The 14521-nt window shown below is 38.8% G+C and overlaps 1 protein-coding gene and 1 pseudogene across 4 annotated transcripts in view; one reads left to right on the top strand and one right to left on the bottom strand.

The window, feature by feature from the left end:
* Positions 1 to 14521, bottom strand: part of URGCP (upregulator of cell proliferation) — a 99538-nt gene that overhangs the window by 52560 nt on the left and 32457 nt on the right. For 3 of the 4 annotated variants that reach the window (XM_068550250.1, XM_068550253.1, XM_068550254.1), the window contains one exon: positions 996 to 1386. The exons of the other annotated variant lie outside the window; for it this stretch is intronic. The gene's annotated coding sequence lies outside the window, so the exon portion shown is untranslated. The remainder of the gene's footprint in view (positions 1 to 995; positions 1387 to 14521) is intronic. 4 annotated transcript variants of the gene reach the window in all.
* LOC137768386 (ADP-ribosylation factor 4 pseudogene) lies at positions 13648 to 14211 on the top strand (annotated as a pseudogene).

The raw sequence follows: 14521 nt of genomic DNA, 5'->3' as shown, positions 1-14521 counted from the left end.
ACCAGCTCAACGCCACTTACAAGCCATTTCTGGACATTTCTTTCTGACTCCACATTCAATGATGCTAGCTTGAAATCAGCCACGATGGGAGCACTTACATCACAGAAATAGGCAAATGCTACAAACCAGACTTTTATTTATTATTTTAAAATTTATTTATTTATTACTTCTTGTTAAAGAGAAAGAGCATATTTTAATTCTTGGAGTAAAGAAGTATTATAGCCCTAACCCTAACTTCGAGACTAATCTGGGCATGGGGGAGAGGGAAGTAACAAGGGGAAGATGAGAAAAAATACCAAATATATCCAAAATAGGGCAAGAAAAGGGAAAAATACATATAAAACAGGTGGGAGAATAAAAAGTACAAAGATGATAGTTTGTAAATTGAAACATTAGTGATTACAATCATAAAAGGCAAAGGTTGTCAGATTGGATTTTTTTAAAGTGTACTACCTGCTTTAAAGAGACACTTTTGAAGCACAAGGATGCTGAGAAGTTGAAAGTAAAAGGTTAGAAAAAGATATTTAGGGAAATTCTAACCAAAAGAAAGTTGCTAAAGTTACACTAATACCAGACAAAATAGACTTCAAGGCAAAAAATCACTACAAGTGATAAAGAGGGAAACTTCATAAAGTATTATTTCACCAGGTAGATACACAATTTTAAATTTGCATGTGCCTAGTAATATAGCATTAACTATATAAAGTAAACACTGATACAATTATGAAGAGTAATAGACTAATCTACCATCATGGTGGAAGATTTTAACACAGTCAGTACTTGAGAAACACAAAAAATCAGTTAAGCACATAAAACATTTTCACAAAACTTGGCTTAAGGAACTTTTTCAACGTACAGAAAATTTGCAATGATTGCATAATTTGCTATGTTCTTCACCCAGCATCCCCTAATGTCAACATCTGTATAACCATAATACAATTGTCAAAATTAAGAAATTAACATTGTTGCAATACCACACTAACTAAACTACAGACCTTACTCAGACGTTACCAATTTTCCCACTAATGTTCTTTTTTTCTTCCAAAATTCAATCCAGGATTCCACTTTGCATTTAGTTGTCATGTTTCCTTACTTTCTTCTAATCTGTGACAGTTCCTCAGTCTTTCCTTGCCTTTCATGACCTTGACATTTTTGAAGAGTACAGGTCAGGTATTTCGAAGAATGTCCTTCAATTTGGGTTTGCCTGATGTTATCTTGTAAGTAGACCGAGGTTACAAATTCTGGAGAATACCACAGAAATGTTGCTCAAATTTTTCCAGCTGTGACAATGGGAGCTCTTTCAGGTTGGCTCCTGTGTCCTTCTATGTGCTCCCATTTTTTTTCTCTCATCACCATTGGTGTGTCACTGCTTCTAGGTCCTCTCAGCTGGCAGAACAAGGAAATGTGTGAATATTAAGTCATATATACACACATCTGTATTTAAAAATCTATCTGTACAGATATATATTTTTTCAGCTGAAAACAAGAAGTGTTGGCAAGGATGTGGAGAAATTGGAACTTCTGTGCATTTATAGTGGAAGTATAAAATGGTGCAGTCATTGTGGAAAAAGTATGGCTGTCCTCAAAATATTAAACATATACTTAACATTTGATCTAGCCATTTTCCTTCTGGGTATATAACTAAAAAAACTGAAAAGATGAACTCAAGCAATTGTCTGTAATCAGTCTTCATAGAAGCATTGTTCACAATAGCCAAAAGGTGGAAACAACCCAAATGTCCATCAATGGATGAATGGATAAACAAAATGTGGTATATACAGTCTTTAAAAAAGAATGAAATTCTGATACATGCTACAGTGTAGATATACACTTATATGAGGAAGCTTGAAGAGTTTAAAAACATAAAGAAATGAAGTAGAACAGAGATTATCAGGGGCTGGGGGAGGGAGAATGGGGTGGGTATTGTTTAATAGGTGCAGAGTTTCAGTTTGGGATTATGAAAAAGTTCTGGAAATTGATACTGGTGATGCTTGCACAACAATGTGAATGTACTATTTCCACTGTACTGTATACTTATAAATTATTAAAATAAGAACTTTTATGTTATGTATTTTTACCACATTAAAAATGCATATTAAAAAAAGTTCAAACTAATACCTTAGAATCTAATCCAGGGACTTCTCTGGTGGTCCAGTGGTTAAGAATCTGCTTTCCAATGCAGAGGACGCAGGTTTGATCCCTGGTCGGGGTACTAAGATCCCACATGCCGTGGGAAAACTAAGCCCTCACGCCGCAGCTACTGAGCCCGCATGCTCTGGAGCCCATGGGCTTCAACTAGAGAAGCCGGCACACCACAGCTAGAGAGCCTGCATGCCACAACTAGAGAGTCTGCGCACTCTGGAGCCCACAGACCACAACTAGAGAGCCCGCACACCACAACTACTGAGCCCGCATGCTCTGGAGCCCACACACCGCAACTAGAGAGGCCCATGTGTCATAACAAAGAGGGTGTGCGTGGCAATGAAGCAAAGAGCCAGCGCAGCTAAAAATTAAAAAAAAAAAAAATCTAATCCACTACAACAGCATAGAATTTTTCCTTTGTGTATCTGTAACTTCTTTCTCTGACAGTAAGAAACATGACTCTCGTTATCATAATATATATATATTTACCTATTTGTCATATATGTAAAGTAGTTTCAGAATTGCTAACCCATTTCCTGTGGGTTATAGGATGTGAGAAATAAATTTAACAACCCAAGTCAGTGTTTATGTATTATACAGTTCTTTTTATTAGTAGCCTTACAATATTCAGTCAGAACACTGTTGTTCAAAGTTCTATCGGTTAGCTCTTTTCTACCCTTTTCAAGTGTGGAATGTCATACATTTATAATACAGTTAGATTCATTTGTCATACTCTGCTTTCCATCTTGGGTTTCCCCAACAGCACTGTTTCCCCAACAGACAAAGAACAATAAGTGTTGGTGAGGGTATGGAGAAATCAGAACCCTCATACACTGCTTGTGGGAATGTAAAATAGTGCAGCCACTTGGGAAACAGTTTGACAGTTCCTCAAAAAATTAAACACAGAGTTGCCATAGGACCTAGCAATTCTACTTTTAGAGAAATAAATTTCTACTCAAAAGAAATAAAATCATAAATCCCCACCAAAACTTATAGACTAATGTCCGTAGTACCATTATTCATAATAGCCAAAAAGTGGGAAAAAAACAAATTTCCATCACTGATAAACTATATATATATATATATATATATATATATATATATATATATATATATATATATATATATATATATAAATATATAAATTTGGCCATAAAAAGGAATGGAGTACTCATACATGCTACAAAATGGATGAACCTTAAAAACATTATGATAGGGCTTCCCTGGTGGCGCAGTGGTTGAGAGTCTGCCTGCCAATGCAGGGGACACGGGTTCGAGCCCTGGTCTGGGAAGATCCCACGTGCCGCGGAGCGGCTGGGCCCGTGAGCCACAATTACTGAGCCTGCGCGTCTGGAGCCTGTGCTCCGCAACAAGAGAGGCCACAACAGTGAGAGGCCCACGCACCGCGATGAAGAGTGGCCCCCGCTTGCCACAACTAGAGAAAGCCCTCGCACAGAAACGAAGACCCAACACAGCCATAAATAAATAAATAAAAACAAATACTTTAAAAACAAAAAACAACATTATAAGTAAAAGAAACTAGAGACAAAAGGCCACATATTTTATGATCCATTTATATGAAATATCCAGAATAGGCAAATCCATAGATCAGTTGCAAAGGGCTGGTGGGGGGGTTGACAGTGACTTCTAGTGGGTCTGTGGTTTCTTTTGGGGCTGATGAAAATGTTCTGGAATTACTAGAGGTTATGTTTGCATAATCTTGTAAGTATACTAAAAACAATGGAATCGTATACTTTTAAGTGTTGAATTTTACAGTATGTGAATTTTATATCAATTTTTTAAATTAACCATATATATGTCTATAAAGTCATTCTCAAAATGTTTCGGATTAAAACAATATGGACCACATCTCTGACCACAATGTAATTAAATTAGAAATTAACAAGACAAATTAATAATATTTCTATGTTTAGAAATTAAGAAACTCACTTCTTTTAATTGAGGGGTTTTTTTTTTTTGAAGTTAGTTTCTGGTGTACACAAAAGTGATTCAGATATATATTCTTTTTCATAGTCTTTTCCATTATAATTCACCACAAGATATTGAATATAGTTCCCTGTGCTATACAGTAGGACCTTGTTGTTTATCTATTTTATATATAGTAGTTTGTATCTCCTAATCCCAAACTCCTAATTCCCTCCCCCCACCACCCCACTTTTCCTGTTGGTAACCACGTTTGTTTTCTATGTCTGTAAGTCTGTTTCTGTTTTGTAAATAAGTTTATTTGTATCATATTTTAAATTCCACATATAAGTGATATCACATGATGTTTGTTTTTCTCTCTCTTACTTCACTTACTATGATAATCTCTAAGTCCATCCATGTTGCTGCAAATGGCATTATTTCATTCTTTCTTGTGGCTGAGTAATATTCCATTGTGTATATGTACCACATCTTCTTTATCCATTCATCTGTCAATGGAAATTTAGGTTGCTTCCATGTCTTGGCTTTTATAAATAGTGCTGCTATGAACACTGGGGTGCATGTATTTAAGAAACTCACTTTTAAATAAAGTTTGCATCAAAAAGAAATTACTACAGAAAATATAATGTATTGAATTAAATAAAAGAATGTAAAAATCTATTGATACCCTGTTTTAAGAAATAGAGTTCAAAAGAATTACCATAATAATCTGAAAATAAATGGATAGGAAAATATAAGCCAGACAAATGCTAACAACAACAACAAAAAAATAGGTATGTTATTTAAGGTGAGAAGCATTAAGAGGGACAAAGAGGAATATATAGTATTGATAAAAGTTACAACTTGTAAGCACCTAACTACATTGGAAGAAATTTTTAAAAATTATAAACTGCTGTCTTAAATTTTATCTCAATGCATATAAAAAACAATGGATTATTTTAAGGTAAGTTAATAAAATTGTCTCACAAAAAGTGAAAACCTGAATAGACCAACAAGTATGGAATAATTTGAAAATATTTTAACCCTAAAAATGATACCAGTTCAGCATTTTATGGAAGAGCTTTTACTACATCATTTTATTGTGAGACCATTCTCTTACATTATGATCAGAGAATGAGAACAGAGGAGAAAAAATAATGGAAATCTTCCAAACTATTCTTTGATGATAGTGTAACCTTTAATTTCAAAATCAGACAAAAATAGTACAAACAGTGAAAACCGGATACCAGACTTGTGAGCTTAAATGCAAAAATCCTAAGTGAAATCTAGCAATCTATTCTAAAAGAATAACACATCATGACCAAGCAGGTTTTTCCTAAGCATTCAGGGATGATTAAATATTATCTCAATGTAATAATCTACCTTAACTTTAGCTACATCCCACAAACTTTGAAATATTGTGTTTTTATTACTGGTCAGATAAAAATAATTTTGAGTTTTGATTTTTCCTTGTGCATTATTTAGAACTGTGTTAACTTCCAAATATTTGGGCTTTTCAAGTTTAACTTTATAATGGTAAAAAAACACAGTCTGTGAGAACTCAGACTTTTGAATTTTATTGTTTGATGGCCCAGACCAGAGTCTGTCTTAGTCTGTTCAGACTGCTATAACAAAATACCATCAGCTGGGTACCTTATAAACAGATATTTATTTCTCACAGCACTAGAGGCTGCAAAGTCCAAGATCAAGTCTTCAGCAAGGCCCCATTCTGGTGAAGGCCCTCTTCCTGGTTCACAGCCAGTGCCTTCTCACTGTGTCCTCACATGATGGAAGGGGCTAGGAAGCTCTCTGGGGTATCTCCTTATAAGAGCACTAATCTCATTCATGAGGGTTCCACCATTATGACTTAAGCACCTTCAAAAGGCTCCAAGTCCCATCACCATTATATTGGGCTTCAACATATGAATATGTGAGGGATACAAACATTCAGACCACAGAGTGGTCTATCTCAGTGAATGTTTCCTGTGCACTTGAAAAGATGTGTATTCTGCAGTTATTGGGTGAAGTTCTATAAATGTCAATTAAGTCAAAGTCATTGGTGGTGGCGTTCAAGTCTTGTATTGTACCTGACTTTTTGCCTAGCTGTTCTATCATTTACTGAAAGAGGGGAGTTAAAATCTTCAACTCTTGTTGTGGATATGCCCATTTTCCCTTTCATTTCTGTCAGTTTTTGCTTTATATATTTTGAAGTTCAATTATTAGGAGCATAGACATTTATCATTGTTATAGCTTCCTGACAAATTAATCCTTTTTCCACTATTAAATGCTCTGCTTTAATTCTGGAAATACTGACGTGTGGCTATTCCAGGCTTCATATGTTTAGAGTTTGCATGATATATCTTTCCCATCCATTTGCTTTCAACTCCCTGTACGTTTTTATAAAACTATAGCTTTATTGAAGTATAACTGACATACAATAAATAAACTGCACATAAAGTATGTAATTTCATGTTTTGATATATGCATAAACACACAAAATCACCACAATCAAGATAATGAACATATCACCTCCAAAGTTTCCTCATGTCCCTAGTAATCCTTCCCTCTTCCCTCTCCCCCATCTTCTTCAAGCATTAACCTGCTATCACTATAGTTTATTTTGCATTTCCTAGAATTCTGTATAAATTGAATCATTTTCATATAAATGAAAGCAGATTTCTTGAGCCAAAAAGACAAGAAGCCAACAGTTACTGAGGTCCATAGGAAGGCTAGGTGCTACCTCCAGAATGTCCTCCACGCAATGGGCTCGATGCAGCCTAGGCCCCAGGTCTCAGCTATCCAGTGAGAATCTGGGAGGAGTTTATATACAGTTTGGGGATTCACTCCCTCAGCATGGCCCTACCCCAGGATTTCTCCATGATTTCTGGACTTCTGTCCATTGACACTTCAGCTTTCAGCTTCCCTACAGGCAAAGAGCCAGGGTAATGTAAACCCTGCCCTGGGCTGTTCAAGGGTAGACTTCCCTCCAACTTCTACTTGCTTTTGTTTGTCTCCAGGGCCTTCAAATAATTTTTTTGAATTTTTCCCCATATTTTGTAATTATTATCTGTGGGAGGGTTTTGGTTCAATCAAGCTACTATGTCAATTACCACAAGTCACTCCCATCTGAACATTTGATTCACGGGCATACCTCAGAGGTATAGCAGGCTTGGTTCCAGACCACAGCAATAAAGTGAATATTGCAATAAAGTGAGTCACACAAATTTTTTAGCTTCCCAGTGCATATAAAAGTTATGTTTACTATACTATAGTCTATCAAGTGTGCAGTAGCATTATGTTTTTTTAAAAAACAATGTCCATACCTATATTAAAACATGCTTCAGGGACTTCCCTGGTGGAGCAGTGGTTAAGAATCCACCTGCCAATGCACGGGACACGGGTTCTATCCCCGGTCCAGGAAGATCCCACATGCCGTGGAGCCACTAAGCCCGTGTGCCACAACTATTGAAGCCCACTCTGTAGAGCTCCCAAGCCACAACTACTGAAGCCCATGTGCCACAACTACTGAAGCCCATGCGCCTAGAGCCCATGCTCTGCAACAAGAGAAGCCACCGCAATAAGAAGCCCGTGCACTGCAACGAAGAGCAGCCCCTGCTCACTGCAACTAGAGAAAGCCCGTGTGCAGCAACGAAGACCCAATGCAGCCAAAAATTAATTAATTAATTAATTAATTAATTTAAAAAATACAGCAAAGATGTCAATTCTAAAAGCAAAACGTACTTTATTACTAAAAAAATGCTAACCATCATCTGAGCCTTCAACAAGTCATAATCTTTTTGCTGGTGGAGGGTCTTGCCTTGGTGTTGGTGGCTGCTGACTGATCAGGGTGGTGGATGCTGAAGGCTGGGGTGGCCGTGGCCATTTCTCAAAATAAGACAACAGTGAAGTCTGCCGCATCGATTGACTCTTCCTTTCATGAACAATTTCTCTGTAGCGTGCAATGCTGTTTGAGAGCACTTTATCCACAGTAGAACTTTTTTCAAAATTGGAATCATTCCTCTCAAACCCTGCTGCTGCTTTATCAACTAAGTTTATGCAACATTCTAAATCTTTTGTTGTCATTACAACAATCTTCAGAGTCTTCACCACAAATAGACCCTACCTCAAAGAAGCATTTTCTTTGCTCATTCATAAGAAGCAACTCCTCATCTGTTAAAGTTTTATCATGAGATTGCAACAATTCAGTCACATCTTCAGGCTCCAGTTCTAATTCTAGTTCTCTTGCTGTTTATAACACATCTGCAGTTACTTCCTCCACTAAAGTCTTTAACCCTTCAAACTCATCATGAAGGTTAGAATCAAGTTCTTCCAAACCCCTGTTAATGTTGATATTTTGAGCTCTTCCCATGAATCACAAATGTTCTTAATGGCATCTAGAATGGTGAATCCTTTCCAGAAGGTTTGCAATTTACTTTACCCATATCTATCAGAGGAATTTCTATGGCAGCTATAGCCTTATGAAATGTACTTCTTAATAAGACTTGAAAGTCAAAATGACTCCTTGATCCATGGGCTGCAGGATGGATATTGTGTTAGCAGGCATGAAAACAATATGAATCTCATTATACATCTCCACTAGAGCTCTTGGGTGACCAGGTACATTGTCAATGAGAAGCAGTATTTTGAAAGAAATCATTTTTTCTGAGCTGTAGTTCTCAACAGTGGGCTTAAGATATTCAGTATACCATGTTGTCAATAGACGTGCTGTCGTGCAGGCTTTGTTGTTTTGTTTATAGAGCATAGGCAAAGTTGATTTAGCAAAATTCTTAAAGGCCCTAGGATTTTCAGAATGGTAAATAAGCATTGGGTTCAACCTAAAGTCACCAGCTGCATTAGCCCCCAACAAGAACATCAGCCTGTCCTTTGAAGCTTTGAAGCCAGGAATTGACTTCTCCTCTCTAGCTTAAAAGTCCTAGATGGCAACTTCTTCCAATATAAGGCAGTTTCATCTACACTGATTCACTCGTTATTTAGTGTAGCCACCTTCATTAATATCTTAGCTAGATTTTCTGGATAAGATGCTGCAGCTTCTGCATCAGCACTTGCTGCCTTACCTTGCTCTTTGAAGTTATGAAGATGGCTTATTCTCTTAAATCTCATGAACCAACCTCTGCTAGTTTCAACTTTTTCTTCTGCAGCTTCCTCACCTCTCTCAGCCTTCCTAGAGTTTAAGAGAGTTAGGACCTTGCTCTGGTTTAGTTGGCTTAAGGAAATGTAGTGGCTGATTTGATCTTCTATCCAGACCACTAAAACCATCTCCATATCAGCAATCAGGCTGTTTCATTCGTGTGTTCACTGGAGTAGCACTTTTAATTTCCTTCAAGAAAGTATCTCTTGGAGGAGGAGGAGGAGACAAGATGGCAGAGTAGAAGGACATGAGCTCACTTCTTCTTATGGAAACATCAAAATCACAGCTGACTGCTGAACGACAATCGACAAAACAAAAAACAAACAAACAAAAACACTGCAGCCTACCAGAAAAGATACCCTACATCCAAAAACAAAGAAGTCACAGGGACTTCCCTGGTGGGTCAGCAGCTGAGGACATGAGGAGGGGGAAGCGTAAGCTGGGACGAAGTGAGAGAGTGGCATGGACATATATACACTACCAAACGTAAAATAGATAGCTAGTGGGAAGCAGCCATATAGCACAGGGAGATCAGCTCAGTGCTTTGTGACCACCTAGAGGGGTGGGATAGGGAGGGTGGGAGGGAGACGCAAGAGGGAGGAGATATGGGGATATATGTATATGTATGGCTGATTCACTTCGTTACAAAGCAGAAACTAACACACCACTGTAAAGCGATTATACTCCAATAAAGATGTTAAAAAAAAAAAAAGACTCTGTGCTCCCAGTGCAGGGGGCTCAGGTTTGATCCCTGGTTAGGGAACTAGATCCTGCATGCCACAAGTAAAAGATCCTGCATGCCACAACTAAAAGATCCCACATGCTGCAACTAAAGATCCCTCACGCAGAAACAAAGATCCCGTGTGCCGCAACTAAGACTCAGTACAGCCAAATAAACAAATAAATAAATAAATTTTTTAAAAAAGAAGAAGCCACTAAACAGTAGGAGGAGCAAGACTGCAATAAAATCAAACCCCATACACACTAGGTGGGCGACCCACAAACAGGAAAATAATTATACCACAGAAGTTCTCCTGTAGGGGTGAAAGTTCTGAGCCCCACTTCAGGCTCTCCAGCCTGGGGGTCTGGCAATGGGAGGAGGAGCCCCCAGAGAGTCTGGCTTTGAAGGTGAGTGGGGTTTGACTGCAGGAATTCCACAGGACTGGGGGGAACAGAAACTCCACTCTTGGAGTGTGCACACAGGGTCTCATGTGTGCCAGGACCCAGGGAAAACAGCAGTGACATCATAAGAGACTGGGCCAGACCTACTTGCTAGTGTTGGAGGGTCTCCTGCAGAGGTGGGGGGGCCGGCTGTGGCTCACTGTGGGGACAAGGCCACTAGCAGCAGTAGTTCTGGGGAGTACTCATTGGTGTGGGCCCTCTAGGAGGGTGCCATTTTCTCACCAAGACCTGGTCCCACCCAACAGCCTGAAGCCTCCAGGGCTGGGATGCCTCAAGCCAAACTACCAACAGGGTGAGAACACAGCCCCACGCATCAGCAAACAGGCTACCTAAAGTCTTCCTGAGTACACAGCTGCCTGATAATGAACACACACCCAGACACGACCCTGCCCACCAGAGGGACCAGACCCAGCTCCATCCACCAGTGGGGAGCTACCAGTCCCTCCCGCCAGGAAGCCTGCATAAGCCTCTTAGACAGCCTCATCCACCAGGGGGCAGACAGCAGAAGCTTGAAGAACTAAAACACTGCAGCCTGCGGAACAAATCCACAATCACAAAAATGAGACAAAATGAGATGACAGAGGAATATGTCCCAGATAAAGGAACAAGATAAAACCCCAAAAGAACAACTAAGTGAAGTGGAGATAGGCAACTTACCTGAAAAAAATTCAGAGTAATGATAGTAAAGATGATCCAAGATCTCAGAAAAAGAATGAAGGCACAGATCGAGAAGACATAACAAATGTTTAACAAAGACCTAGAAGAACTAAAGAAAAAACAAACAGAGATGAACAATACAATAACTGAAATGAATAATACACTAGAAGAATCAATAGCAGAATAACAGAGGCAGAACAGATAAGTGACATGGAAGGTAGCATGGTGGAAATCACTGCCGCAGAACAGAATAAAGAGAAAAGAATGAAAAGAAATGAGAACAGTCTAAGAGACCTCTGGGAAAACATGAAATGCACCAACATTTGCATTATAGGGGTCCCAGAAGGAGAAGAGAGAGAGAAAGGGCCTGAGAACATATTTGAACAGATAATAGCTGAAAACTTCCCTAACATGGGAAAGGAAACAGTCACCCAAGTCCAGGAAGTGCAGGGAGTCCCAAGCAGGATAAACCCAAGGAGGAACACACTGAGACAGATAGCAATCAAACTGACAAAAATTAAAGGCAAAGAAAAAATATTAAAAGCAACAAGGGAAAAGCACCAAACAATATACAAGGGAACTCCCATAAGGTTGTCAGGTGATTTCTCAGCAGAAACTCTGCAGGCCAGAAGGGAGTGGCACAATATACTTAAAGTGATGAAAGGGAAGAACCTACAACCAAGAATACTCTGCCCAGCAGGGCTGTCACTCAGATTCAACATAGAAATCAAAAGCTTTACAGACAAGCAAAAGCTAAGAGAATTCAGCACCACCATCCAGCTTTGCAACAAGTGCTAAAGGAACTTCTCTAGGTGGAAAGGAAAAGGCCACAACTAGAAACAAGAAAATTATGAATGAAAAGCTCACTGGTAAAGGCAAACATACAGTAAAGGTAGGAAATCATCTGCACACAAATATGACATCAAAATCAGCAATTGTGAGAAGAAGAGAGCACAAATGCAGGATATCGGAAATGCATTTGAAATGAAAAGACTAGCACCTTAAAACAGTCTATGTTGTTGTTTATATACAGACGTCTATATCAAAACCTCATGGGAACAGCAAACTGAAAATCTACAATAGATACGCACACAAAAAAGAAAAAGCAATCCAAACACAACACTAAAGTTAGTCATCAAATCACAAGAGAAGAGAATGAAAGAGGAAGGGAAGAAAAAACACAAAAACAAATCCAAAACAATTAACAAAATGGCAATAAGAACATACATATCGATGATTACCTTAAACGTAAATGGATTAAATGCTCCAACCAAAAGACACAGACTGGCTGAATGGATACAAAACAAGACCCGTATATATGCTGTTTACAAGAGACCCACTTTATATCAAGGAACACATACAGACTGAAAGTAAGGGGATGGAAAAATGTATTCCATGCCAATGGAAATCTAAAGAAAGCTGGAGTAGCAATACTCATATTAGACAAAATAGACTTTAAAATAATGACTGTTACAAGAGACAAAAAGGACACTACATAATGATCAAGAGATTAATCCAAGAAGAAGATATAACAATTGTAGATATATATGCATCCAACATAGGAGCACCTCAATTTATAAGGCAAATACTAACAACCATAAAAGGAGAAGTCAGCAGTAACACAAAAACAGTGGAGGACTCTAACACCCTATTTTCATCAATGGACAGATGATCCAGACAGAAAATCAATAAGGAAACACAGGCCTTAAATGACACATTACACCAGATGGACTAAATTGATATTTATAGAGCATTCCATCCAAAAGCAGCAGAATACACATTCTTCTCAAGTGCACATGGAATATTCTCCAGGATTGATCACATGCTGGGCCACAAAGTGAGCTTCGGTAAATTTAAGAAAATTGAAATCATATCAATCATCTTTTTCTGACCACAACGCTATAATATTAGAAATCAACTACAAGAAAAAACTGTAAAGAAACTGAGTCTTAGCCTAGGAAGCTTTACTTGTTCGTTTCCGATACTAAGCCTATTAAATATTTTTTAAGGATAAAAGGAATCTTTAATAAAATCATTATAAGGCTCAAACAGAAATTTAGAGTTCAGAGAGAAAACTACCATGTATGGCAACAAAGCTGAAAGAATTTTTAGCAACATAAACATAACTGGAGTGCCAGAAAAAGAGTTCAAAAGCTTTTTTGTTTCATGAAATGATCAGATATGGGCAAATAGATTTATGTACCAAGAGGTTCATCAAGGTATTTTGTATAATTGCAAAATCACTGGAAACAACCTAACTTTTTAAAACTAGGGGAGGGGGAGGGTTGGCGGTGGCACAATTCTTTCCACGTTGGAGGGGCCGGGCCGCTGCCGGAGTCACCGTGGCTGCCATGTGACATGGCACAGCTGAAGATTTAACACCAGAGCCAGAGCTGCCCCGCCAGTCGTCGAGCAGGTCATCACCCTGCTAATTCCTGTCCCGGAGGGCAGCTCCAGCCTACACACCGGTTAGCGGGCTGTGCTTGCCACCCTCAGCTCCTTTTTTCTCCCTGAGTTTGCCAGGAGCATGAAGGAAGGCCCAGGGACGCCCTAAACCCCTTCTGCTCCTGCCCATCGCACGTGCCACTACCACCATGGGCCTCACCTTCTTCTCCCTCTTCTCCCATCTCTTTGGCAGGAAGCAGATGTGTATTTTGATGGTTGGATTGGATGCTGCTGGCAAGATGACCATTCTGTATAAACTGAAGTTAGGAGAGATAGTCACCACCATTCCTACCACTGGTTTTAATGTGGAAACAGTAGAATATAAGAACATTTGTTTCACAGTATGGGATGTTGATGGTCAAGATAAAATTAGGCCTCTCTGGAGGCATTACTTCCAAAATACCCAGGGTCTTATTTTTGTGGTAGATAGCACTGATCGTGAAAGAATTCAGGAAGGAGCAGAAGAGCTGCAGAAAATGCTTCAGGAGGATGAGTTGCGAGATGCAGCGTTGCTGCTTTTTGCAAACAAACAGGATTTGCCAAATGCTACGGCCATTAGGGAAATGACAGGTAAATTAGGTCTTCAGTCTCTTCGTAACAGAACATGGTATGTTCAAGCCACTTGTGCTACACAAGGAACCGGTCTGCATGAGGGACTTGACTGGCTGTCAAATGAGCTTTCAAAACGTTAAATGAAACTAGATAGTTAACCAAGGACACATTTGATAGAACTGGTCTAGGCTTGTTACAACAAAATTAGTTTGCATCTTGGTTATTAAACAGTATCTGGGACTGGTTTGGGCAGAATATTACAGCGTTTAAACTTATTTTGTTGCCAGTTATTGTTTACCAAGTATAATGTTGCCATTTAGCAATATGCTTGGTTTTAAAGAGATTCTCCTGAACTTGGGAAATAAAAAGTGTCCTCTTTTAATTTTACTTCCCTTAAACCTAAACACTTAGACATAGCTAATGTGACACCTTTAAATCAATCCATTTTGAATGTTTTTCTGAGCCCACAGC

The sequence above is a fragment of the Eschrichtius robustus genome, chromosome 8 (genome assembly GCF_028021215.1).
Source record: "Eschrichtius robustus isolate mEscRob2 chromosome 8, mEscRob2.pri, whole genome shotgun sequence".
In the NCBI taxonomy this organism is placed as follows: domain Eukaryota; kingdom Metazoa; phylum Chordata; class Mammalia; order Artiodactyla; family Eschrichtiidae; genus Eschrichtius; species Eschrichtius robustus.
The sequence above is the reverse complement of the archived record's forward strand: the minus strand, read 5'-3'. Positions and strand labels throughout refer to the sequence as shown.